A 26,678-nucleotide genomic window follows, 5' to 3' on the forward strand; every position below is an offset into this window, starting at 1 on the left:
GTAGTTGAGAGCTCGCTGGCGGCCAAGGCAGTGGCTGAAACTCCGGCAATCTCCGACAAGCATCCACTTGTCTGACATAACAACACAACAGCTAACTGTAAAAGATTGACGCTACACTAGATCTGATGAACAATTATATGAATAACATAAATCACTGATCATAAATATTAATAAAGTAAAACAACCATGCATAATTATATTTCTTTGGTTCAAGACAAGATGATATTTAATGTCCCTGTAAAGTGTTTACAATCAGCAGAGAAGCGTATTCTGTTTTCAAACGGGTGGCACGGCCGGGTCCTCGATCCTGCTGCTCTGGCTCTGCTCGGCCGCCGGCTCAGCGCATGGCTGCTGCTGCAGCGGCAGCCCCTGCTCCTCATCGTCTTCTAGCATATCTAGCAAAGCTTTCCAATCGACATTGTTGACGTCGAGCAAGTCGTCGACGCTGACCTGCTCCTCAATGCGTCGACGCTGTTCTTCCTCGCCTCCGACCATCATGGAATCCCCGCCTTGTTCATGACCATGAACATTGGAGGGCATCAAAGTGGCGGCGGGGTCCACCTGCACCTGCACGCTGCTCTGCTTGGCCGGCTCAGCGCATGGTTGTTGTTGCTGCTGCTCCCCATCGACATTGTCTAGCAAAGTTTTCCAATCGACATTGTCGATGTTGAGCAATAAGCCACCGATGTTGAACTTGCCCAAGTCACCACCGTGCTCCGCCTCTGATGCCTCCTCGCCTCTGACCATCAACAGGGGATCATCCATCGTCGGGTAAGCACCGGTGAAGATGGCGCCGGCGGGGTCCTGCATCTGGACCTGCACGTCGTGGATCACCTTGGTTGGCGGCGCCTCGGGGTGATCGCCTGTCGCCGTCCTCTTGGCCTTCGACTTGTTCTTGGCCAGAGACGAGGACGAACGGTGCACCTTGCACAGCACGTGGTCGCCGCCGCCGCCCTGGGTGTCGTCGTACTCGAACATCCTCCATCCCATTCGGTGGAAGCGATGCCGACCTGACGTCCCGTCCTCCTTCTCCTTGTGGCCGTAGGATAGGCTGCAGACCGTGGCGCCGGGCAAGCCCTGCATGGACTTCGGGCCAGTCTCCGAGTGCCAGCACGTCCCGGCGGTCTCCACCGCGCGCAGCCTGTGCCCGCTGGTCCTTCCCTCGCCGTTCTTGTATCGCTTTGGACAGTATATGTACCACTGTCTGTTGTACCCGTCCTCCGTCACGTTGGTGCCCGGCACCGGCTCCAGGCCGGCGACCAGCTCCTCAGGGGCAGCGGTGTAGACGTCCGCGTGGTGGATGAATGCTTTGAATCTCTGGTCGACGGTTCCGGCGCGGAGGCTGCGCAGGAGGGCGACGGATCACTACAGAAAACTGGTTAAAGAACGTGGGTGACAAACCGTCGAACTTAATGTAATAAGCCGTCGAACTTACCGTAAGAACGTGGGTTTACCGACGAATATAGCCGACGACGATTTTTGGACGAACTTAGAGAAGTAAGTTCGACGGCCCCGTCGAACTTAACATTAAGAACGTGGGTACCGTCGAACTTAACATTAAGAACGTAGGTACCGTCGAACTTAACAATAAGAACGTGCGTTTTTAAGTTCGACGGGGGCCGTCGAATTTTTTTCCATAAGTTCGTGGGTACCCACGTTCTTACGGTTAAGTTCGACGGGGCCCTGTGGCCGTCGAACTTATGTGTCCTGCGTGGGTCTGCGAGGACTGCACATTAAGTTCGACGGTACCCACGTTCTTAACATTAAGAACGTGGGTACCCACGTTCTTAACGCTTTTCAGAAAAAAATAAAAAATACAGAAATGAAAAATTAGACACACATAATATCACATGCAACACAGAATATCACATACAATACAGATTTCAAACACATTGATATATGTTCATATCACAAATTCACACAAGTCCAAATATATAAGTTCACAGAATATCACATACAATACAGTTAGTCCTATAGCCTTTTGTTGTACTGTGTCCGCCAACCACTACCTCTCCTCTCAGCATCGGATAATCAGAAATCTTGTAACCACCTTCTTCCCATGAAACAAGCTACATTGGTTTGACGAAAAAGGAACATATTTCAGATAATTAAGGCCTGAACATGCTGGAAAGAGAACAATTTTAAGGAAAATGGAAGTGTTCATTGTATTCGTTAGGGAATCAAAATCAGATAAATGGTTGGGGGCAAGTATTTAATGGAAAAGTTTGAGCATTCCATTGAAAAAACTAAAATGCTAAGCTACGTGGTTGATAAAATGGATCCAGAAAAGGTGCCAAGCATGACACTCCCAGACACGCTTAAATCTACCACCTGTTCTTTTTAATGCAGGTTTCATCTGCTACATCTGCCATATGAATATCAACTACATTTGTTAACAGATCCAGCAAACATCAAATTTGTAGAACAAACCTTCACATAGCAGCAAGGAAGTGGTGTCATCCCATTCAGTGAAAGCTGCTCCAGCACAAGTTTCAGTCAAATCATAGCCTTGACCCACTGGGACACTGCATCAACACAACAATCAAGTATCATATAAAAACAAGAAGCAAAGGAAACACCTTACCTTGTCAGGAAAGTTCATAGGCTACATATGCGATTGAATATAGAAAGTTCCACTCATTAGTAATCTTCAGTTTATCGTCTTTGAATTGGTAAGGAAATTCAGAATAATGATAACTCTAGATATTTAAGGATGAACTAATCCAACTGAGAATGACTGAGATTTAGGATAACACGGACCTGGACCCAATATGAGCATGTCAAATTTGTCATTTGTGTACATTCAACGCTGTCCAGTGATTGCACAGATCAACCAGTCCTCACTTGACACCATGAGTGCCATCAAAATTGCACAGATCAACCTGAGAACAAATCTTCACTGAATGTGTCTGCAAAATAACCCCAACATCATAAGATGAATGTACAATTTTGATGTCTTTAATTCCAAGAAATGTAAAATTTGTGAATGCTACATTAGCATAAAAGAAATGGCAGTCCAAAGAGTGTACCCTAATCTAAGGGTCCAACAGTTCCCACACAAATAGATAGAAAAATAAACCATAAAAAACAATACAATTCTCATAAGAGTGAAGTTGTAAAACCAAAACATATCACCACAACCATAAATTATCACCTAAAATAAAAGTGAAATCAATTTATCTGCTATATTATAATAATTACATAAGTGTCATATTGTAAGATGTCATAAAACCCTACATACAGTGTCTCCTAATTCAATAACACAAACATCGGCTAGACAGGTCTGCCCATCCACAAGAACTAAAGACACTGACTGTATTCACTATTTTATTTCATCAGTGACATGAGGAACAACCTAGATATTTGAAACCATAGTTATTTTAGATTATGGGATATGGACAGTCCATACAATGCAACTCGAGTGATAAATGCCACAGAAAAATTACCTATAAAGTCTTTCCAATATAATCACCCCTTCTCTCCTTCTCAATGACAGACTGAAAGAAGTAGAAACTATCGGTTACAATCTCAAATGAGCAAACACAAGTATTTCCTTGAGCTAGAAGATACTCACCTAGTATATATTTCTAGTGGTAATATTGTTATCCCTCGTCAGAGTAACATCTATGAAACACTCATAATTCTCTAAATCCAAGTCAACCTACAAATACCACATGCTAGGTAGATACCATCGAGGCTGCAAATTTTAAAATGTGTATTAAATGGAAGTATTAGGGAGCTGTACCTATCCACCGTTATCAAGAACAGACACCTCACCATGCTCAAAGGGGGACATTGTACTTGCATCTGTGTTCAAGTATGGATCTACAAAAATAGGAAAACCAAAGTAGTAAGACCAATGTCCAGTGCCCAGGTATACGACTGCGAGCAAGTGCAACATTTACTATCAGGGAAAATATTATATGAGATTCGCTTTAACACACCACTGCACTAATCCATTTTGAGACACTGGTACTTAGGTGCTATTATATAGGAACTATGAGCATTCTGTCAATCCAAAATGTTTATGCTAGTGGGATCATACACAGGTAGACACAGACATTTATATCGCTAAAATGGATATGCTATTCTTTTCTCTTCAGCATATGTGTTTCAGCCTTCAGCATGCAGAATGCCAGAATCTAAATAACATAGCTCAGCCTTAAGGTCAGAAAAGGATTCAATGATAAGACATTTGTGTGACTTTTAGTAAAAGTCAATCATGGCAATTGTTGTTTCACTGTGTAAGTCAACTAGGAAAATAAAGTTTAGTCAGTAGTCACCATAATTTTTCCCACCACTACCCAAGCTTTCAAGGCTGAGAGAGAGTGAACAATTAAGTACTAATATATTTATTAACTGAATACAAAATAATCCAACTATTAATTATTTTCTAGGTGATACTAATACACCTCATGCATGTACATAACATATTTTGTAAAGCAGAGAATGCAAATAAAGAAATAGGAAAATAAGAATATTTTACCTTGTTTCTTCATTTTTTGAACTCTTATAGACCGAAGCTCCTGAAGTTTCTCGACCATTAGGGCAAGCTCCAGCTGGAAGTACCAGATTTGAATTGCCAATTGGGAAAATTAGCTTATTCAGGATAATGAATATTATGATGATACTATTAACTCAAAAACGTCCACAGAATCAATAGTAGATTAAAGTAAAAAAGAAATTTGAATGACTACTCAAATCTTCATGAACTGATTGCAAAATAGCTCTCCAAAAAATACAAAAAAATAGGTGAATGATATCCCATAAGATTGGTTGCACTAAGACAATTGTAGAGATCAGAGGGTTTCTAGAGTTACAATAAAAGTAGATAAAGATCATAAGAATAGGAAGGCAGTAAGGCACAACTTAAATGTTGCAACTAAACTTATACAAACAAACAAAATAATTAGTTTGTATCAAAGTAAGCCACAACTTAAATGTTGCAGCTAAACTTAAACAAACAAACAAAATAACTGGTTTGTATCAGTGTTCAGTAGTATGCGCACATGCGCTTGCACATAACTAGTAAAAGGCAGTTCTCAAACACCCTAGAGAAGAAAACTTTCACAGCACAGCCTGGGCGTGAAATTTTATTCCATAGTACCTCAGATTCTAGGCGCTTTCTTTCCACATTTGTTTTCTTTCTAGCAATCTGCTGCATGCTTTCCACCTGGTTAACAGGTACATAAGTGAATACATTAATTCTGAAGCAACAATTCTGTCCTACTGCAATATATCTTTAATCATGAAACAAAATTCACAGATACGAGAACGCACCCTCTGTTTTGCAATGTCCTTGGCTATTTGCTTAGCCCTCCATTCATCAGCTTCCTGGTCAACTCTATCATAATCCGCACGCTCCTATGAAACAACAAGACAAGAGATGCCATCCACATTTCACAATTCACATGGTTGGTTTTTTTTGGCTGTTTGGAATGAAGGAACCAGAAATGTATAATGAGACGTATAAAAGGTGACAGCGACGAGTGGCACCTTCTGAAAAAGCTCTTCAACATGCTTCCTTCTCCTCTGCCGCCACCGCTTATTTCTCTTAGATTTCTGCAGCTTCTGAGTCAACCTAACCATCGCCGACCTCTCCTCCCAGGGGCCACTTTGGCTCGTCGCAGAAGAGATAGGCCCAAGAAGATGCTGAAGCTGGTGGCAAAGGTAATTGGCTGCATCTGTTGCCATCGACTCATGAGTGTCCTGACTAATCCCCATGGACCTAGCTAGCTCAACGAAACAGAGGCGCTTGTCCTCCGAAGAATCGCCCGACCCCGACGGCAATTCCGTCGAGGATGAAGCAGATTATCGTGTTTGTGTGGCACCATGACCAGAATTTCCGGCCGCCGCAATTTCCTCGAGCTCTTTTATTCTGACAGGCTATCAAATCCTCTCTTAAGAAATGGGCGTAAATAAGCAGGGCGGTGGGGGAGGATGAGCGAGAGAGGGAGGACAGAGAGATGGCGCTGCGCAGGTGGCCAAAGAACAGGGAGCCGTTGGGCGGCAGCGGCAGCGCCCCAACGAACGCCACGAAGGCGAGGTCGTGGTTGCCGCAGAGGAAGACATGGCGCTGCGCTGGGTAGCGCGTCGGGAGCGCGAGGAGAAAGTTGAGAACCCTGCGGGTGTGCGGGCCGCGGTCGTTGTAGTCGCCGAGGAAGATGACCAGCGCGGTGGCCAAGGCGTCGGCGGGGAGTGCGGCCTAGAGGTTGGAACAGAGGCTCTCCAGCTTCGTGATGTAGCCGTGGACGTCGCCCACATAGATCACCGCGAGGGGTGGCGGCGGGGCGCTGGATGCGAGCAGGTAGCGGCGGGCGCGCGGCTGGCAGCTAGTTGCGGGCGCTCGCGGTATACAGAGGGAAAAAAGAGAGACGCGCGGCGGTGAGAGATTTAGGTTTTGGGTTAAGTTCGACGGGGCTCACGTGGCCGACGAATTTAATTTAAGAACATGGGTACCGACGTTTCTAATACGATAAGTTCGACGGTTTTACCACGGGCCCACGAATTTAATTTAAGAACGTGGGTACCCACGTTCTTATATTAACCCATGAACATAACCTAATTAAGAACGTCGGTACCCACGTTCTTAAATTAACACACGAACATTTATTAGTTTCTTGTAGTGGATGCCTCGTTGGTGGCCCGGAAGACGTGGTCGTTGGCGGCCATATGCCACCGATCTCCGATCTCCAGGTGGTGACGGCCGGCTAGCGTACGTTCTCTCGTCGCCGGGGACGATGCAGGTGATGGTTTATCGGCTAGCTGCGCTTAATAGTTTTGCACGGACAGGCAGGTAGCTAGCGCTAGCTAGCGAGGTGTTTATATACACCTTTTCCAGATAAGTTTGACAACAGAATTTTGACCTGTGAAACGATCGATCTACTATCTATCTACGTGAAAAGATAAATAGGTGATATATCTTGAAATGCTGATTGATCAGAGTCGAATCTTGCGTCTACGTGAAAAGATGCCGACAGACCATATGCATGTACGTATTGTATTGCCCGCTCTGCGTGTACACGACGTGGCGCAGTTTGTATTTTTGTTTCTTTTTCTTTTACAAACTTTGTAAATTTATTTTAGACGTCAAAACAACCATGCATGTACGTACGTGTGCTTGAAACTTTGTATTTCTGTTTCTTTATTTCTTCTACAAATTTACAAACTTTCTAAATTTGTTTTACACGTCAAAACTCAAAATAATCTTTATAATTAAGATGTCAATGAGGAAATGTATTAATCCCTCAGTTTATTCGATCCCTTGCTTCTAAAACCTGATTTGTATGTATAGGTTGAATTGTTTTCAAAATTCAATGAGGCCATAAAAGGCATCGCGCGTATTCAAGATTAAAAATCATCATAAAATTATTATTATTATTTTTCTACACTAATCATTACATTCTCTACTTTATTACAAATAATAACATCGATTGATCCTATATTTTTAAAAACAAATAATTTTGTTGTTCACAATATACCTCACCTCACCTGATCTTAAATTAAAGTTCCACTTTTATATATAATTAACTAAATCTCTACTACTTATATATTAAGTATCAATTAATGTAGCTGTAATACCCCAAAATTATATACAAGGAATATATAGTGATTTCCTTATTCTATGTGTCTTAGTTGCATCATGAATAGAGCATACCTATAATTAAGAGAGATGAATTAAAACAAATGATAAAAAAAGAACATTGTTGGGTCTATGCTTCGTCGCCGAAGGTCTTCTAGGAAGAAGCGGCTTTCGGCTGAAGCTGTTTGTATGAGATGGCCGAAGGTTCCTCTTCATGAAGCTTCGGTATTACAAACCGACTTAAAGATAGAATGACCTTTTAGTCCATAAAGGTCTGAGTCAATGTTGTAAACTTTTATGAGGGGCATAATTGTAATTCCTCACAGGCTGTGTCCTGTGCCTATAAATAGTGGACAATATTCCTTTACTGTTCACGCATTATTGTAATTGCAATCGCATCTTTCGGAAACCAATCTTTGCCAAGGCAGAGGTATAACTGTACTCAATGATTATATACATTGATTAAATATAATATGATTTGTTTATGTTTCATTTATCCTTGTTACCTTCTATTTTATGTTATCTTATATAATCTATTGAATTTCGATTACGAAGATTTAACCTTCGTAATCGTATTTTTGTCAACCTTCGTCCAAGGTTCATTATCCTCAAGGGAATAATGCTTCATGGACGAAGGACGTTAACATTTAACATTCTATGTTGCCTTGTTCTTAATTCATAGCATTTGAGAACAAGTCCCCAACATTGGCGCCCACCTCCGGTGAACTCACTTCCACTTTTTTGAGCTGATGACTTCGTTCAACGATCAAGCTGGAGCTGCTTCGGACCCGAAGCTGGTGCTCCCGATAACAGGTGGTTCGTGCTCAGAACCAGCCAACAAAAAGCAGAAGAAAGAGGCGCAGAGAAGGGTACAACATGTTGGAGTGCAGGGGCCCTTTATCAAGTCAAGGTGGTCCCACATTCCAATCACCTTCTCCCAGGAGGACCTTCAGCTCAAGGATTTTCCTCACAATGATGCTATGGTTATTTCTTGCGTTATCAAAGGATTTCTAGTCCACAATGTCTTGGTTGATATTCAAAGAGTCGAAGCTTGAAAAATATCTGAATATGGTTCGAAGAGTCGAAGCTTCCTTCGAAGGATTTTCTGTCAAAAATATCCCTCGAGGACAAAATGAGCATGCTGATTTGCTAGCTAAGTCAGCAGCACAGGGGCTGCCCTTACCTTCGGATGTGTTCTTCGAAACAATAAAAGCACCTTCGATGGAACTTCTTGAAAGAGCAGTCCTCAATATATCTCCTGTTTATAGCGAAGATTGGAGAACTGAGATCATCTCTTACCTTCAGGGTAAATTCCTTTCAGATGACGAAACTTATAATAGGAGGATAGAGGCAAGAGCTCGTCCATATGTCATGATAGAAGGGGAGCTGTACAAGCATGGAGTTTGTGCTCCGTTACTCAAGTGTTTATCTAGAACCGAATGCATAGAGTTGATGAAAGAAATACATGCAGGCCTGTGTGGATCTCACATTGGATATAGGCCGTTACTTGGAAAAGTTTTCCGTCAAGGGTTTTATTGGCCGAAGGCAGCTTCGGATGCAGCGGAATTAGTCTCCGTTACTTGGAAAAGTTTTCCGTCACATTGGATATTGGCCGTTACTTGGCCGAAGGCAGCTTCGGGCCAGTCTCCGTGTGCCAGCACGTCCCGGCGGTCTCCACCGCGCGCAGCCTGTGCCCGCTGGTCCTTCCCTCGCCGTTCTTGTATCGCTTTGGACAGTATATGTACCACTGTCTGTTGTACCCGTCCTCCGTCACGTTGGTGCCCGGCACCGGCTCCAGGCCGGCGACCAGCTCCTCAGGGGCAGCGGTGTAGACGTCCGCGTGGTGGATGAAGGCTTTGAATCTCTGGTCGACGGTTCCGGCGCGGAGGCTGCGCAGGAGGGCGACGGATGCCTCGTTGGTGGCCCGGAAGACGTGGTCGTTGGCGGCCATATGCCACCGATCTCCGATCTCCAGGTGGTGACGGCCGGCTAGCGTACGTTCTCTCGTCGCCGGGGACGATGCAGGTGATGGTTTATCGGCTAGCTGCGCTTAATAGTTTTGCACGGACAGGCAGGTAGCTAGCGCTAGCTAGCGAGGTGTTTATATACACCTTTTCCAGATAAGTTTGACAACAGAATTTTGACCTGTGAAACGATCGATCTACTATCTATCTACGTGAAAAGATAAATAGGTGATATATCTTGAAATGCTGATTGATCAGAGTCGAATCTTGCGTCTACGTGAAAAGATGCCGACAGACCATATGCATGTACGTATTGCCCGCTCTGCGTGTACACGACGTGGCGCAGTTTGTATTTTTGTTTCTTTTTCTTTTACAAACTTTGTAAATTTATTTTAGACGTCAAAACAACCATGCATGTACGTACGTGTGCTTGCTGTTTCTTTTACAAACTTTGTATTTCTGTTTCTTTATTTCTTCTACAAATTTACAAACTTTCTAAATTTGTTTTACACGTCAAAACTCAAAATAATCTTTATAATTAAGATGTCAATGAGGAAATGTATTCCCTCAGTTTATTCGATCCCTTCCTTCTAAAACCTGATTTGTATGTATAGGTTGAATTGTTTTCAAAATTCAATGAGGCCATAAAAGGCATCGTATTCAAGATTAAAAATCATCATAAAATTATTATTATTATTTTTCTACACTAATCATTACATTCTCTACTTTATTACAAATAATAACACGATTGATCCTATATTTTAAAAAACAAATAATTTTGTTGTTCACAATATATCTCACCTGATCTTAAATTAAAGCTCCACTTTTATATATAATTAACTAAACCTCTACTACTTATATATTAAATATCAATTGTAGCCGTGCACGGTGATACCGTGCCCCAACCCCGTCATCCCCGCTCGCGACCCCCCCTGCGCTCACCGCAGCCGCCACTCGGCCACTGCCTCCGGTGTCCTCCTCCCTGGCCCGTTCTCCTCGGCCTCAGCACCGCACCCCGCCCTCGTCCTAGGCGTTATCGTCTACCGCTTACCCCAATCATGACGCGAATCTGCGTGTCGCCCCTACACCCCATCGCCACCTCTCCTCCCCTCCCCTCCCTAGTCACCACCCATCCCTCGGCCACCTCGATGGTTGTGCCAGGGGCAAGGGCGACGTATTCATGAATGGCTGATTCTATCGCCTAGAGTGCACTAAGTAATTAAAAACAAAGTGTGAGCTAGTGTAATGCATTCATGTATGTTTGGTCGTTGCGAAATTCTAATTTGAAATTTAAATAAAAATATCTTTCTTTGTCCGCTATTTATTTGAATTAGAGGACATTTATACGGATTAAACATTTCAAATAATATTTTTCTTAAAATAAATATTTTGTTTGTCCGCTACATGCTGGAGCATTATTTTTGTGTGTGTGAATTTAAATTCGCATCTAAAAATTGGATTTGGATTTAAACTCTTTTCTAAAAAATCAAAAAGGTTTTTTATTCGTGTGCTGATTTTCTGATCCAGTCGTTAGAACCGTCTTCCTCGAGTTCTATTAGGACTTTGTTCCTTGTACGCGCACACTATCAGTGTTTAGTCCCGACGACGCGCTACGGGGTAACCCACGTAGAGCTTTTGAAAGGACGACAACGTCGATTGCTGCTCGATGATACGTGTAGGGGCACATCGGAACACGAGGGATTTATATAGGTTCGGGTTCCGCAAGTGCGTATTACCCTACGTCCTATGTGGTGCTGAGTATTGGATTGCTATGAGTTCGAAGATTACAAGTGATTGTGGGATGTGGAAGATGAAGTTGTCTATCAATTTAATGGAGTGTTCTCTCTTTCTTGTAGGGGTACCTCTGCAACCTTATATAGCTGACTGGAGAGATATTCCTTTATAGATCATTGAGTCCACTCGAGTCTACTTCCTGTTGCTACAAGTATTCCTATTCTTTCGGTGCTTGGTTGCCTTCTCTGGGTTATCATCTGAGTGATCCGGCGCTTGACCACGCTCGTGACGTGTCTTCAGAGTTCAGGTGACCCCTTCGCAGGACACGCGAGGTGATCCCTCAGTGGGACACGCGCACGGCGCACCACCGGTATACCCGTGCAGTATCCTTCGAGATTTTCAGCTACCTCGCGCGCCATAACTTCCATTAGTTTTTGTCCTACCCAAGCGAGGCCAACTGTGCGCCCTATTGGGCGACTTATCATGGGCCTCTTAGGCAACCCAAGGAATGTATTGGTGCCTTAGTGGCACATGGGATATCTATCTCCCACAGGCCCCCAAGGCTCAAGCAAAATTTTGAGGACAATAGGCTCGAGACTCCAAGAATGAACTCTATTATTTGATTGTCTTTGAGTGCATCTTCTTTTCCCATGTTGTAGGTGCACCCAATGGATGTAGCCCTCGAGTTTTGAGTTGAGCAACAATCAACTCGATGGTCCCCGAGATCTTTTCTTCAAAGGATCATTTTATTGGTCTGATTGTGAGCAAATCGAGTTTTTCGCTAAACGACATCTAGCCGACTGAATTTAGCTTGAGGGAGGTTTGGCCGACAAAAGCTTAGCCGACTGAGACCTATAATTCATTTGATTTCTTTACACCAACTTAACTGGCTCATTTTATAAAAGATCATAATTATTATTTATTATTACTATGATAACATTTAGCATATAATATATTTTAAGAATGGCTTGATTTTTTTGTTCTTTGCAAATTTTTTGAATAAGACGAGCAGATCAAATTAGGTATAAAAAATCAAAATAATTATAAATTGAAATGGACGAGTACTAGTTAGTATATGTTTAATGCTATGGTTTCCATTTAGGCTTGGGTATAAAATATAAAACATAAAGATATATGTGTTCTACTAGATAAGTGGATGTGAATATAAGTTTAGAGCACGGGCGGAGCTACATGCAACCATCAGTGACATGCTTAGCATCTCTAATACTCATGTATTAATTACTTTTGATACTGACCATATAATATCACATCAGCCACAACAATGCAGCAACACGATGGCCTGTAGGCCAACCGACACCAACGACAGTAATTCTGCCTTCACCCCTATTTTAGAGCCAGCAGCTATGGTTTGAGTTTTCATTAATAATTTTGGTTTTTATCATTTAAATGCGAGGTAGGGAGAGATGGACGGAAGGGACGGGATGACGCACGAAGGCGGTGAAAACTGATGCTTTAAAATATTAGAGATTAATGTATTCTAGAGAATATTTTAAATAATATTTTTTATATAAAAGATATAAAATACAACCTCTATAATCAGCCAAAAGTTACATGAGCTCCTAGGCCTAAAGCTTTGAAACAGAGAAGCATATACCAACATTTATGACTAAAAAGAAAGCTAAAAAACTAAGTGTGTGTTTGGTTGAGTTGTGGCTTCTCAGAAATTATTATGAATGTTGAGATGTAAAAAGTTGTTGTAGGATGTGGACGATGAAAATAACGTAAGTTGTTTGATTCAAACAAGTACAAAACTTATCTGCTATAAAATAACTCTTTATTTTCACAATCTCAAAAGGTATGAAATCAAAAGCTAAAGGCAGGGTCTAAGACGCTTTCAAAATATACTACCCAAAACTACAGTTTTTTTATTTTTCACCCCTTTGATTGGCTTTTAGAAGAAAAAGTAGCTCTCAAATGCTCGACCAAAGGTAACCTAAACTCACAACCATAATTCGATAAATCCCTGAAAGTTTGTCATTTCTTTTAGTTTTTTTGTCGAGGATTATCTAATTTCCATCGACTATCGACGAGGTTTATTTAATTCCCATCGAGCACCATGGGTCAACAGGAATCACTGTGTTCAGCCCATAACTCCAGTTCACCACCTAATTCGAGGAGTTAACCTAAACGGTGCCACGTTAGCGCTTAACTCCCATCAACCTGACTAGAGTCCACAAGCACCACAACCTATTATGATTTTTTCAACCAATTTGAACACAACAAAGCACAAATAATATGAATCATAATTCACATACATCATATATCACAATTCACATACATCATATACATAACATTTCAAATTCATCAAAGCTCATCATAGCTAATCAATAATCACAATCTCATCTCACAAGTTAAGTTATCCGTTCACCAAACCATATACATTCAATTCAATTCGTATTGTCCATCATAAATAACCGAAACAAAGCACAAGTTTAAATGCAAAGAAGTATTCAATTAATATTTCAAAACCTAAACTGTGTAATACAAGATTAGAGGATGGAGATAAAGTAAAACAATTAATATTTATATTGATGCAACAACAATATAATAAAGTTAAATTATATCATCATATCAATTAATAACATCAAACTCATTAATTAGTATTCACAACACTAAATTAGAAATAACTAGTATCATGCATAAATTCATATTAATCCGAATCACACTATCACTTCACAATAACAAACTAACTCTAATCATACCACATCTAACTTTTTTCGGTCATACTAACACCTACAAGAATAATCAACATCCCTTTTTAAACTAATTGTAATTAACTATGTTCATTTGCATAGGGAAAAGGGCACTTGCGTGTTGGTCGGAGGCATGGGAGGTGTTGACTAGCGCGGGGATGGGGTGAACACAACCGACATTTGAAGATGGACCGAGGGCGCCACGGTCAATGAGAGACGAGGCACAGTCGCGGGCGGTTGTGGATGGCCGAGGTGGCGTGTCGACGAGGGAGGACGACCGTGGGCCGGGTGTGGCCACGATGAGTCAAGTGCGGCTAGGGGAGCGTCGGACGTGCAACAACGAGGAAAAAGAGGTCACGACTGTTAGCTCATGTGTGGGAGTCGTGCGCAAAGGAGAGAAAGGGACTTGAAGGCTCCTCATATGGGAGAATAACTCCCGTTGGTTATGGTGTTGAGCCGACATGGATTAATTAACTCACATCGGCTGTCAGTCTGGCCAGTGAGGATTAATTAACTATTGTTAGCTCTCATATAGCCAACTTGGATTAACTAATTCCTGTCGGCACGTGGACACGCCGATGGAAGTTAAAATGGACAACAAGAATTTTCCCAATTCTTGTTTTTTCTGTCTTTATTTTCAACATGTCTTGATATTACACAAGAGCAACTCTCCAATTCATAAGTCTTCAAACAGATACATTTATCCAGTATCTACAAATCTTGCTTCAACTCATACGCTCTGTTGGTCACTTGTTTTTGATACCTTTGGATGGTCATAAACAAGGCAACGCCATTAGATCATATTCCATCTTCATCCTTTAGCTCTTAGCCTTCAGGAGAAAGGTTGAGTAAATGATGAAGTTGAAGTTGAGTGAAGAAAATGTAAAGAATACTTCAGATGTGTCATTTATATCATGAAAGTAAGAGACACAATTTAATTTCGTAAGAAATTATTCTTTTCTTCTTTCATATTGTGTGACAAAAGGGATACATGAATACCTTCGACTTCACGAAGTTACAACAGAGAAGGAGAAGTAAATACAACTTTGAAGACAAAACGATTTGTTCTCTTTTGATCGAGAGAGAGAGAGAGAGAGCTAATGCATGACACTATTCCCTATTTATAGTCGTGGAATACATCTTCGGAAAAATTACAATCGTGCCCTCAAGTCTATACATTTGAACTTGTACTGTTTAATATAATTACAACATTCTAAATCAAACACAACCTTTGGGCGACCTTCAAAGCAAAGGAGGATAAAGGTGATGCAATTGTAGAGCAGGAGGTTGAGAAGGGAAATTGTGTTTCAAACCAGCCAGACAAGGTACAGTCTGACAATGCTTCATCTAAAGTCTTAAAAGACGCTGGGAATTGAGGCCCTCCCCGTGCTTCACGAGTGTTGCTGCTACCGGCTTGCTGACGTGTGGCTGCGGACCCGAGTTTTTCTTCAATCCAGCTGAAATGAAATGAGTCGTTCGCGTCGATCTCCGCCCTGGCTCCTCCCTCTTCGACCTATCGGGGAGCTGACACCTCTAGGGCATCTCAGCGACTCTGCTCCTCCCGCACGGTGCTAGCCGCCACCTCGGCCTCGACGCTGGAAGCTTCCCCGCCACCCACGCCCCTTGTCAACCCCGTACCACGGCATCCTTCTTCGCACGCTCCTCCACGCGATGTCGATCGCCTTTCAACTCCACTACCATCCCATTTTCGTGCCCTCGCCGCTTGGGACCCACGTTGATGCGGCGGCGACACACCACGTTGACGAGGAGCTATTTTGCCCTCCACTCTCCTCCAACGTACCGCCCCGCCACCGAAGTCAGAAGAGACATCGGAGCCATCGTCCCTGCTCCATGCAATGTTCGGGATGGTCTCCTACAGGCGCACGCTGCTGCTCGGGCTCCCCCTGCTCCGCCTCTGACTGTGCGCCCCTGTGTGCGCCTTCCTCTTCCTCGACGCGCCGACGACCTCTCATTGAGCCTCTCTCTCCACCTCTCCGTCGATGCATCCCGCTTCCCCCACTAAAGATAGTGGAGATGTTCAGGTGGACCTCCTCGCCCTCCTGTTGATTCCTGATATGAATTAGGAATGATGAAACTCTTAATTGTAAGGCTATTGGAGAGGCCAAATTATCTTCTAAAGTGTATTTATAATAATTTTTACTTGTCATTGTTTAATGACCTAGTTTCCCCCTTACCACATACAAGTATAGGATAAAAGTTAAGTTGTCATGTTAGCACGGTGAAGATAATCTCTTGAACAGATAATGTGGTAGATCAAAACAATTGATAGATATAATCTTTCTCATGACCTCTATGTCTGGATTATTCTAGAGTGGACCCAATATAATTTGCCACTCTGTTCCACTAATCCAATGTCAAATCTTTACTAGCTAACAAGCTTGATCCAGTTTGTATCATTAAATTTCTTTTATATTCCTGTTATTTTCCACTCCTTTACTAATGAGAAGTATTTATCCTTGCAGTATTGCGGCATCTACAATAATCCATGCAGTGTTTATTTGATATACCATTTTTTGTTACATTGTTTCATAACAAATATTTTTTACTAATATCTTTTTTTCACATGAATTCTTTTATTGACACCTACTTATGTGGATATGTGATGTTTGTCCGGCACTATTGATTTTTTTGCCAATCTGCTCAGTGAGGCTCAGGATGGTATTCTAGATTTGAACAACACAACAAACACTTTAGGACACGTCTTGGACCAAAAAATTAAGTAATTCCTGATGAAAACTATACTTTCAACTCGCGCATCTTGTTGGAGTTTATTTTGTATTTGTTTTAGCACGCTGACTAGGGTCTTATGGGAAAATTCAAAATTGCATGCCACTAAATTGTATTGTTTCTACAAGACTGCATTTCAGTGCAATTAGGATATGACCTCAAAGTTTAGTTGTTCTTGCAGGTCAAAGCAGTTGGAGAGGAAATGTGAATAGGATTTGTAGGGCTCGGCTTTCAGCCAAAATGAGCACCAAGTGATATACCAATAATGCCAAAGATAACTCTCTCCTTTAACCTTGTAAGCTTATATTTTTTGAACTTTGTTTTATTACTGGAATGTTAACTACTGCTCGCCGGACACCTCAAACCATCATGCTTCTTTTGACTTTTATGTTGACAGAGACTTCCTGACACCCCTTTGGTGTGCCGCACTGTTGGTCCGGACGAAATTCGGTGACGACGCGACCTGTCGTGGCTAACATGAATCAACAGTATCTACCTCATTTTCATAACGAGCGAGTACAAGCGTATGTGAGTGATAATTCAGTGAGTGATAGGTGGGCTGGGGCCCAGGGGCACGTGCTGAATTACAACCTGGCTAGGACTAGGTCGGGACCTCCACCTCGCTGAGTTGCTCAGTAGGGACTAGGTCGGGACATCCGCCTCGTTGAGTTGCTTGATAGGGACTTGGTCGAGACCTCCACCTCGTTGAGTTGCTTAGTAGGGACCTAGTCGTCAGGTGGGCCGTTAAGAGTCATGGGACTACTACAGGTACCTGGTTCCCGGGCGCCTGTCACCATGTCAAACGGGGCTTAAGGGGCAAGCTATACCAACCAATACAATTTACAAGGAAGGGTCATTGGATTAGACACTGCACCCGACCACCAGGGCGCGGTATTCCTAGGGTTGTATTACTTTAGCCATTACAGAGGTGAGAATGTGCAAGTCTGACTAAGCGAGAGGTTCGATTGACAAAAATGGGAGTATGTATGTCAGAGCGCGTATGTAATCCACCACGACCTATTGGTGGACAGTGGCTCAACCACTTCGTAGCTATTAAGTCAACAAAGGACACTGGATAAACCGCTGTAGGACATGACTGAGTGTAACGGCGGGCTCCAGGGTGGCCTAGGTGTGCCTACAGTACCCTGACGGAGGAAGAAGGCGTCATCCATGGCGTTCCTTGACTGATGGGAACCCAAGAGGACAACGAACTACACGACAATGCGTGACCTTTATTCTCTTGACCGTTAGGCTCTTGTAACAGTGTTGGTCTTTGACCTTGGCCTATAAAGGAAGGGAAAGGGACACGATTCCGAGGACAAGCAATCACACACACACATCACTAGCACAAGTCAAAGCACATAGCACTTATAACCGCACACATATTCACACACTAGAGACTTGGGAGCTCGATCCCTCTCTCGCCCGTTTGTAACCACTACTACAAACCAGTGCAAGGTAACATGAGCAGGTCAACTGGATTTATGGATGTTATGCCCAAACTAGAATAAACCCTTGTGTCCTCTTTGTACACCATCCGCTCGAAGACACACACAGCACAATAATTACTAGCCAGTGGTTTCGAAACACCAACAGTTGACACGCCAGGCATGAGCATTTTTGCCCGTCTCGCAACATGTTTCCATCACACAATAGCGGATGACCAACTAGTTAGCTGGGTGCAACACCCCAAAATCCTAATTTGGCTTTAGTAAATGTTTTCCAAAAGTATTAAATTAAAGTGCCTTCAAATGAGGGATTACACCTTGGTAGTGCCCTTCCTAAAATAAATAATAAAATAATATTAAAATTATGGTAGATTCAAAATTTAGGTTTAAACCTTTGAAACTAGAATCTAATTTTAAACCCAGGAAAAGAAATAATAGAAAGATTTCCAATTTATTTATTAGACTGGATTATTCTCTTCATAAACTATATAATTAGAGACACTCTTTAAAAATATTTGAGTTAAAGTAACTTTTGATAAAGATTATACATTGCCTAGCTTATCGTAAAGTAAATAAGTAATGAATATTAATTTGTAAATGAACTTTTTAATTTGTCTATACATTCAAAAAAATAGTTTCTTAAATGAATAATATGTGTATTGCATATTTAACACATTAGCCCAAAATAAATGAATAAAATAATTAATATAAAATTTTGCTTTGCGTCATGTTGAGGTTCTTTGTTTTATGCATTTAACTTGTGATTTAGTTTCAGAACAAATTCAATTTTGAATGGGCAAAACAGAAAATAGAAATGAAAATAATACAGAAAAGAAGATTGAAAAGAAACAAAAAAAGCAAAGAGAAAAGCACATTCCCTTCCCACAACTCATCCTAAGGCGTGTCCCACTTCTTACACTCGGCCGACCTAGTCCCCCACCCGCACGTTTCCTCGCATCCACACCGCACTCGAATGTCGCTGACAACAGGGACCCCTTGTTAGGCGTTCTCTTACCTCGCGTCAGAGATGGGCCAGCAGCAAACCGAACACCGGGATTCTCATGCCGTTCATTCTTTCTTCAGTTAGGACTTTGGGAGACTATATATACGCACTGCACTGCACCCCCTTGACCCATAAGCATCGTAGTAGATGAGCTACGAGCCCATTGAAGCGAGCGACGAGAGAACAGAGAGGTAGAGAGAGCTGTCGGCATCACCCTGTGCACGCCATCGTTCGGAGGCTACAAAGAAATCGAAGGAGTTCGCGAGGGCGCGGGGATCGCGTGCGAGAAAATTGACGGTCGCAAAGTTCCTCTAATCTAAACCACTTGTGTCTAATCTAACAACGCACGGTCGTTCTTCTCCTTTCACCAACAAAACGGGACGACGCCTCCTCGCCACGGTGGATGCTCGTAGGCGTAACACCGATCCAGCCATCCGAGCACCTCCACGCACAACGTTCGGTAACGAATGTAGCCAAGACAATCGTCAACTATCTGATGCACTCCTTACCCGGATCGTTGGCGGCGAGGTAATTTCGATCGCTCCGGTCCCTCCCCATGCTCCAATGTGTCGGGAACACGTTTGAGGTGCTCCAGCAACCACTCGGGCGCCCTCCAATATCCCTGCGACAAGGCGATTTTGGGTTTGGTGACTTCTCTCTCCCTTCCTCTCTCTCTCTACGTTCGCCACTGGGTTGAGTTCCTCGGCTCATGGCTGGCAGCAACTCTAGCGGTTATGGCGATAGTTGCAAACCGTAACAACCCTAGGTGGAAGACGGTTCTGGCACCATGGCCCCACATGCCAGTGATTCTATTGTGTGCATGTGAAATCTTGTGGTGCGGCTAACATCGCGGCCCATCAGTAGCGGTGTGCGCGCGTGAAGATGACGTCTGGTGAAATGGGAGACTGACGAGTGGGCATGTGGTGTCGGTGACTGGTCTCGAGGGCGTGGACGGCTTCAGCGGCTCGACGTTTGCCCAGCGAGGCCCACTTGTCGGCACACGAGCCCACGACTGGGTTCGGCTGAGGGTTTTGGCCCAGCAACGGTCAATCTGTTTCTTTTTTCCTTTTTCTTTTATGTTTTCCGTTTCTAATTCCTTTTTAAATTCGTATTTTGAATTTCTAATATCAAATCTGGTTATGATTCTTGAATTCAAATATAAATGCAGCAGACAATGAATCCAGCATGATGAAAGTCTTATTTTTAATTTATTAATTTGTTTAAACAAATAACTCATACACATGGAATTCAAGAATCATAACCAGATTTGATATCCCAGATTAGTTGCTTATTGTTTATCTGTATATCACATACTAGAAGATGCAATCTGGAGATTTTTTTTTCTAACTGTCCAATCTAGAGACCTTGAGTGGTATACAGCACACCCCTTGTGCTCCATGAAATTATGGGCAAGCAGAGAGTACTATTAGTTATAAGAATTCAGAAAGCATGTGATTGTGGTGCTGAAACCATGTTAAAATTGGACGAGCTTGTGACTCCAACGAACTACTGCTATATTACATCTAGTATTAAGCATCAGACATTCTTTAGGTCCGTTGCGTGAAGATGATTAATTTTAGACCACTTGTCTGAAGATTAATCTAAAATCTGTTCTGGTCTTGACGCTACACTAGAGTTGACGAATAATGTTCATCACATACTGATCAATAATCATGACAAAAACCGACTTGCGCGTGATTTGCCAAAGCCATAATGTGGATAGGATATAAACACCCATTTGTCTGAATAAGCTTGTGTCAGTTTAGTCAGTTTCAGCCAGAGCATGTTTGTGTCTGTAACCGGTAGAATGTTTCAAAAGCCCCCACGTGTTGTAGTTGAGAGCTCGCCGCGGCCAAGGCAGTGGCTGAAACTCCGGCAATCTCCGACAAGCATCCACTTGTCTGACATAACAACACAACAGCTAACTGCAAAAGCTTGACGGTACACTAGATCTGATGAACAATTATATGAATAACATAAATCACTGATCATAAATATTAATAAAGTAAAACAACCATGCATAATTATATTTCTTTGGTTCAAGACAAGATGATATTTAATGTCCCTGTAAAGTGTTTACAATCAGCAGAGAAGCGTATTGTGTTTTCAAACGGGTGGCACGGCCGGGTCCTCGATCCTGCTGCTCTGGCTGTGCTCGGCCGCCGGCTCAACGCATGGCTGCTGCTGCTGCAGCGACAGCCCCTGCTCCTCATCGTCTTCTAGCATATCTAGCAAAGCTTTCCAATCGACATTGTTGACGTCGAGCAAGTCGTCGACGCTGACCTGCTCCTCAATGCGTCGACGCTGTTCTTCCTCGCCTCCGACCATCATGGAATCCCCGCCTTGTTCATGACCATGAACATTGGAGGGCATCAAAGTGGCGGCGGGGTCCACCTGCACCTGCACGCTGCTCTGCTTGGCCGGCTCAGCGCATGGTTGTTGTTGCTGCTGCTCCCTATCAACATTGTCTAGCAAAGTTTTCCAATCGACATTGTCGATGTTGAGCAAGTCACCGACGTTGAACTTGCCCAAGTCACCACCGTGCTCCACCTCTGATGCCTCCTCGCCTCTGACCATCAACAGGGGATCATCCATCGTCGCGTAAGCACCGGTGAAGATGGCGCCGGCGGGGTCCTGCATCTGGACCTGCACGTCGTGGATCACCTTGGTTGGCGGCGCCTCGGGGTGATCGCCTGTCGCCGTCCTCTTGGCCTTCGACTTGTTCTTGGCCAGAGACGAGGACGAACGGTGCACCTTGCACAGCACGTGGTCGCCGCCGCCGCCCTGGGTGTCGTCGTACTCGAACATCCTCCATCCCATTCGGTGGAAGCGATGCCGACCTGACGTCCCGTCCTCCTTCTCCTTGTGGCCGTAGGATAGGCTGCAGACCGTGGCGCCGGGCAAGCCCTGCATGGACTTCGGGCCAGTCTCCGAGTGCCAGCACGTCCCGGCGGTCTCCACCGCGCGCAGCCTGTGCCCGCTGGTCCTTCCCTCGCCGTTCTTGTATCGCTTTGGACAGTATATGTACCACTGTCTGTTGTACCCGTCCTCCGTCACGTCGGTGCCCGGCACCGGCTCCAGGCCGGCGACCAGCTCCTCAGGGGCAGCGGTGTAGACGTCCGCGTGGTGGATGAAGACTTTGAATCTCTGGTCGACGGTTCCGGCGCGGAGGCTGCGCAGGAGGGCGACGGATGCCTCGTTGGTGGCCCGGAAGACGTGATCGTTGGCGGCCATATGCCACCGATCTCCGATCTCCAGGTGGTGATGGTGTATCGGCTGGCCGGCTAGCGTACGGTTCTCTCGTCGCCGGTGGGGGCCGGACGATGCAGGTGATGATGGTGGATCGGCTAGCTTCTTGCGTCTATGTGCGCCTGCGCGTGATAGTTTTGCACGGACAGGCAGGTAGCTAGCTAGCTAGCTAGTTGTTTATATACACCTTTTCCAGATAAGTTTGACAACAGAATTTTGAACTGTGAAACTCGATCGATCTACTATCTATCTACGTGAAAAGATAAATAGGTGATATATCTTGAAATGGTGATTGATCAGAGTCGAATCTTGCGTCTACGTGAAAAGATGCCGATAGACCATGCATGTGTGTGCTGTGTACACGACCATGCATGTACGTACGTGTAAATTTCTGTATGTACGTGATCAGAGTTTGTATTTCTGTTTCTTTTCTTTTACAAACTTTATAAATTTGTTTTAGACGTCAAAACAACCATGCATGTACGTACGTGTGCTTGCTGTTTCTTTTACAAACTTTGTATTTCTGTTTCTTTATTTCTTCTACAAATTTACAAACTTTCTAAATTTGTTTTACACGTCAAAACTCAAAATAATCTTTATAATTAAGATGTCAATGCGGAAATGTATTCCCTCAGTTTGTTCAATCCCTTGCTTCTAAAACCTGATTTGTATGTATAGGTTGAATTGTTTTCAAAATTCAATGAGGCCATAAATAAAGGCATCGTATTCAAGATTAAAATTCATCATAAAATTATTATTATTATTATTATTATTATTAATTTACAGTAATCATTACATTCTCTACTTTATTACAAATAATAACACGATTGATCATGTATTCATGTATGTTTGGTTGTTGTGAAATTCTAATTTGAAATTTAAATAAAAATATATTTGTTTGTCCGTTGTTTATTTGAATTAGAGGACAAGCAATCACACACACACATCACTAGCACAAGTCAAAGCACATAGCACTTATAACCGCACACATATTCACACACTAGAGACTTGGGAGCTCGATCCCTCTCTCCCCCGTTTGTAACCACTACTACAAACCAGTGCAAGGTAACATGAGCAGGTCAACTGGATTTATGGATGTTATGCCCAAACTAGAATAAACCCTTGTGTCCTCTTTGTACACCATCCGCTCGAAGACACACACAGCACAATAATTACTAGCCAGTGGTTTCGAAACACCAACAGTTGACACGCCAGGCATGAGCATTTTTGCCCGTCTCGCAACATGTTTCCATCACACAATAGCGGATGACCAACTAGTTAGCTGGGTGCAACACCCCAAAATCCTAATTTGGCTTTAGTAAATGTTTTCCAAAAGTATTAAATTAAAGTGCCTTCAAATGAGGGATTACACCTTGGTAGTGCCCTTCCTAAAATAAATAATAAAATAATATTAAAATTATGGTAGATTCAAAATTTAGGTTTAAACCTTTGAAACTAGAATCTAATTTTAAACCCAGGAAAAGAAATAATAGAAAGATTTCCAATTTATTTATTAGACTGGATTATTCCCTTCATAAACTATATAATTAGAGACACTCTTTAAAAATATTTGAGTTAAAGTAACTTTTGATAAAGATTATACATTGCCTTCACTAGTACACACAGCCTCTATAGTGGCGGTTCTAGAGACGTTTTCACTGGCGCTTTTCAGTGCCGCCAGTGCTAGGGGCCAGTGGAAATCGTCATTTCCACTGGCGGTTATTCTAGAACCGCCAGTGGAAATGCTATTTTCACTGGCGGTTTTCTTAAGCAACCGCTAGTGAAAATGCTATTTTCACTGGCGGTTTTATAAAGAAAACCGCCAGTGGAAATAGCATTTCCACTGGCGGTTTGTTTTATTTAGCCGCCAGTGGAAAGTTTTCCCGCCTTTTTTTAAATTTTCAATCAGTACTGAAATTTATATATATTTACACACACACAACATATATATATATATATATATATATATATATATATATATATATTGATATTGATAAACATGTAGTATTGATATTAAAAGCAACATGGAATTAAATTCTATCATACATTTATATACATCAAAGTCTTGTTTACAACCATGTATGCATCACACATTATATACATCAAAGTTTTCACTTAAGCTCTAATAACTATCTCGGCTAAGAGATAGTCTACTAATTTCTGTTAGTATTCTAAACTCTGGCAAAGCTAATGTTCCGGAAGCATCGTGATATTTCCCTTCTGCGGGAATGACCTCTTTCAATATGAATGTGCACAGGTCCTCAACTATGCCATACAATGCACCTTCAGTCAAGTTCTCCGGGCTTCCTTTTTGAAATTGCTGTAAAGGAAGTTTATAAACATTATCTATTTATACTCAATAATAACACATTTGCATCTTAAATCACATAAATACATACGTGACTATTACTAATAATACCTTATCAGGGTTCGTGATGTATCGTCCGTTCATTCTCATGAACTCGCACACGTAGAACCCACATAGGACCGATCCGGGTGGTTGCTTGTGGCACTACATAACGGGAGATTGGTTATTTAGTTGCAACATTGTCCTATGTACGTACATGTATGATATGTATTCATAAATTCACATACTTACCGGCCAGTTATAATGGATGTCTAGTGGCACGCCTTTTTTGGACGTGTCGTACTTTCCACCTCGTAGCTTATAAAACCTAAATGCCCTGTGATCTCAAATAGAATCACCATGTTATTCTACAATTCTCATCGATATAAGTATGCATGCATAGAAAAGGCTTACAGCTCTAAGATGCCGAGGAATTTTGAATAGGCCGAATGCTCGGTGTGCAAGGAGTCGAGCACCAGCACCTTTCCAACCTTAGGATAAATGAAGAAGCATATCCAGTGGTCCCTGTACGAATCAAACTTGTGATACATGTGTATTGAAATTATTAATTTTATTTATGCAAAATCACACTTACTTAAAGTTGTACGGGGCCACTATGGATTCCCTGTCTTCAAATTGAAGCATTGCGTGTCCTATGTAGGTGGCGTATCTTGCTTCAAAATCCTTCTTCAGATCCTGGATACGCACCTCAATTTCTTCGTCTGTTAGCCCCTGTAATGCTTCGTTGCCTTTTCCGATTCTAAAAGTGTGGTTATCCTCGCATATCTTTATTGGGTTGAGATACCCAACCCTTTTACTGGCACTAGCATTGGGATTGGTACCATAAAGGATCTCCTGCTGATCATGTTGCATTCTGCAATGCACACATGCATGTCAGATATTGAAAATTTATATAACTCACTAATAATAACACATATATGTGGAGTATGAGTGACACTTACAATGCAAATATGGTTACAAGTTGCACGTCGAGTCTCTGAAGGTTCATCATTAACCACATGTCCTCGAATGTAACAACGGCCTTTTGATTTGAATCAATAAAAGCATGGGCTGGTATATTAACACTGATGGTGTCGATGCCAACTGAAGATGCCCGCATGTACCAATCATGTAACCTTTTAATATTAGCCGGGACCTTCCTTAGTTTCTCAAAAGTGAGTAGTGGTCTGCCCGGCACATATTTTTTAGGCACGTTTTTATAATCTGCCTTAGTTGGCTTCTTTATCTTTGCGGCCATTGCCTCAGCCTTTTTTGAGGACTCCTCGAGATCGGCCAAATCAACATTGTCTGACGTGAGGCTCCGTCCAATCCCTTTCAAAAAACGAACAGTGCCAGCAGTGGATTTACTCTTCTTTTTCTTATCATACGGGGACACTACTTTTGGTATAGAAACTTTAGATTTCTTTGATGGTCGTGGAGATGGCTGTGGAGAAGGTGGATCCCTGAAGGGCGATGTATGTGGCGGAGACGGTGGGCCACCATGAGGATGAGGAGAAGGAGGGTCAGAAAGAGGATGAGGAGCAGCATGTGAAGTTTGAGGAGGTGACGATGGATGTACAATAGGAACAGCAATTTGAGAAGGCGGAGACGGTTGGGCCTGCGACGAATTCGACCAATCAACCAATTCGACATCCCTTCGAGGCCAAAGGATAAAATTCTTGATAGTTTGTCCAAGTGTCTCGATACCTTCGGGCCCAGGGATGTCTAGCATGTCGTCCTCGTATCCTTGGACGACTGTCGTCACTTCTACCCTGCAATATTCTTCTGGAATGTCGTTTCCATGGAACTTGCGTCCTGGGATCGCAAGGCCTGTGGCTACTTTCCTTGTACGCTGATTGTTAATACCATATCTTATAACTAATGTGCAT

The 26,678-nt window shown here is 42.8% G+C and overlaps 3 pseudogenes across 1 annotated transcript; 2 read left to right on the plus strand and 1 right to left on the minus strand.

The window, feature by feature from the left end:
- Positions 1–516: 516 nt before the first annotated feature.
- On the plus strand, positions 517–1,050 carry LOC103640792 (uncharacterized; annotated as a pseudogene).
- An 834-nt stretch (positions 1,051–1,884) lies between these two features.
- Positions 1,885–6,302, minus strand: LOC100194225 (uncharacterized; annotated as a pseudogene). The gene is made up of 9 exons (NR_159690.1): positions 5,497–6,302; positions 5,281–5,364; positions 5,108–5,173; positions 4,487–4,559; positions 3,575–3,825; positions 3,447–3,497; positions 2,761–2,909; positions 2,431–2,525; positions 1,885–2,069 (listed from the first exon to the last, which is right to left on the minus strand). The product of NR_159690.1 is annotated as an uncharacterized protein (transcript).
- Positions 6,303–21,405: 15,103 nt separating this feature from the next.
- LOC109942974 (uncharacterized) lies at positions 21,406–22,073 on the plus strand (annotated as a pseudogene).
- Positions 22,074–26,678: the final 4,605 nt, after the last annotated feature.

This window comes from Zea mays, chromosome 10 (genome assembly GCF_902167145.1).
Source record: "Zea mays cultivar B73 chromosome 10, Zm-B73-REFERENCE-NAM-5.0, whole genome shotgun sequence".
Lineage (NCBI taxonomy): Eukaryota > Viridiplantae > Streptophyta > Magnoliopsida > Poales > Poaceae > Zea > Zea mays.